The 2439-nt window shown below is 51.7% G+C and overlaps 1 pseudogene; it reads left to right on the forward strand.

Moving 5' to 3' along the window:
* The first annotated feature begins 861 nt into the window (after positions 1–861).
* Positions 862–1843, forward strand: LOC130266665 (olfactory receptor 14A16-like; annotated as a pseudogene).
* Positions 1844–2439: the final 596 nt, after the last annotated feature.

Consider the following 2439-nt stretch of genomic DNA (forward strand, 5'->3'; position numbering starts at 1 on the left):
CATTCTCTGATTCTCTCTTGTGTAGGGCAGGCAGTGGTGCCCAGGGTTGTCCTGCAGAGCAGGATCCTGCAGCCCAAGGCGCTGAGCTGGGGCAGGGACTCTGCTGCTTGTCAGGGACAGCTCTGAGCCAGCCCTGGGAGCTGCTCACAGCACTGGGGGACAAGGTCTGGGTGGAAGGAGGCAGCTGGTAAGGCTTGGAAGTGCTCTTGGAATTGTGGTGAGGATGCTGCATTGTTCAGGACTGCTCCCAGCATGACATTTAACTGCAGAACATTTCCAAGTAGATTACATAGTAGATTACACAGGAAGGCAGAGGCTTCATAAAAGGAAAAATCCTGATTTTATAATCTACATCTCTAGGTTGTCTGGAGGGGAAATTGCACATTGATATTCATCTATTGGTTCAGGTTGAGAAAAATAAAAGCAATTTCTCACAAGTCTGAACAAACCAGGCAAAGAAAGAAATCAGCACAGGGCTCCTTACAGGCAGCACCAGTGTCTCTTTCCAAAATCCTCAGGATTGCTCTGATGCTGCCATCAGAGCCTGCAGAGGCAGAGATGGCCCTGGGCAATGCCCTGGGCTAGGAGGGGTCTGCAGGGCAGCACTGGCAGGGCTCAGCCCTGGGCACAGGGAAGCAGCTGCTGGCAGGGACAGCTCCAGGCAGCAGAACCCTGGGCAGGCAGTGCAGGGAAAGTGCCATCAAGCTGTACTAGGATATTTAAAGTCTCTCCAAACAGAACTATTCCATGATTCCTTTTTTTACAGATCCCCATGCCAAGACAAAGCAAATGTCCTACAGCAGCTCCATCGGCCACTTCCTTCTGCTGCCATTGGCAGACACACGGCAGCTGCAGCTCCTGCACTTCTGCCTCTTCCTGGGCATCTCCCTGGCTGCCCTCCTGGGCAACGGCCTCATCATCAGCGCCGTAGCCTGCGGCCACCACCTGCACACCCCCATGTTCTTCTTCCTGCTCAACCTGGCCCTCACTGACCTGGGCTGCATCTGCACCACTGTGCCCAAAGCCATGCACAATTCCCTCTGGGACACAAGGAACATATCCTACTCAGGATGTGCAGCACAGGTGTTTCTTTTTATTTCTTCATGTCTTCAGAATTTTCCCTCCTGACCATCATGTGCTATGACCGCTATGTGTCCATCTGCAAACCCCTGCACTATGGGACCCTCCTGGGCAGCAGAGCTTGTGCCCACATGGCAGCAGCTGCCTGGGCCAGTGGCTTTCTCAATGCTCTGCTGCACACGGCCAATACATTTTCCCTGCCCCTGTGCCATGGCAATGCCCTGGGACAGTTCTTCTGTGAAATTCCACAGATCCTCAAGCTCTCCTGCTCGCACTCCTACCTCAGGGAACTTGGGCTTCTTGCTGTTAGTGCCTGTTTAGGATTTGGCTGTTTTGTGTTCATTGTTTTCTCCTATGTGCAGATCTTCACGGCTGTGCTGAGGATCCCCTCTGAGCAGGGACGGCACAAAGCCTTTTCCACCTGCCTTCCTCACCTGGCTGTGGTCTCCCTGTTCCTCAGCACGACATTCTTTGCCTACCTGAAGCCCCCCTCCATGTCATCTCCATCCCTGGATCTGTCCCTGTCAGTTCTATACTCAGTGGTGCCTCCAGCCCTGAACCCCCTCATCTACAGCCTGAGGAACCAGGAGCTCAAGGCAGCACTGTGGAGACTGATGAATGAAAGATTTCAGAAACATTAAACTGCTGGCCAATTTCTGCAAATCACTTGTAATAAAAGTCATCTTTGATACTTCTTGTTCATTTGATTGTGGATTTTCCCCCCTTTGCTTTATTATTTAATATTTTCAATGAAGAAATGTCATTGTTTGTTTCATTTATCCTTTAGTTTGTCTTCACCTACCCTGTGATCCGCAGTGTGATCCAGCCTGTTCAGGTCCCTCCAGTTGATCCACACTCACACCCAGCTTGGTGTCATCACAGTTCTATATGGCCCTGGAGTGTCATAATGGTCTCCATGATTCTATGAGGCCTTACAATTCCATGAGGTGTCACAATGTCCCTCTGGTTCCATGGGACCCTGTGATGTCACAAAATCCCTTGGATCCTTGGGCCCTGCAGTGCCACACTGCATCCCTGGTTCCATGAAGTCTCACAGTGCAGCAATGCTCTCCTTGGTTCCACAGTGTCACAATGGTGTCTTGGTCGCAAAGGGCCACCATGGTTTCAAACATTTTCCTTCATTGCAGGAGTCCCTGAGGAGCAACACTGGCCCCTTGGTTCCATTTTCCCTCCAATATCACAGTGGTCCCATCATTCACGAGAGGTCCTGCTCTGTCACAATGCTCTGTACGGTCCCACAAGGCCCTGCAGGGTCACTGTGGCCTCTTGGTTCCATGAGGGCTCCGAGTGCCACCATGAATTCCTTGGTGCTGCAGTGTCACAATGGAGCCCTGGTTA

This window comes from Oenanthe melanoleuca, unplaced genomic scaffold (assembly GCF_029582105.1).
Source record: "Oenanthe melanoleuca isolate GR-GAL-2019-014 unplaced genomic scaffold, OMel1.0 S135, whole genome shotgun sequence".
Taxonomy (NCBI): Eukaryota; Metazoa; Chordata; class Aves; order Passeriformes; family Muscicapidae; genus Oenanthe; species Oenanthe melanoleuca.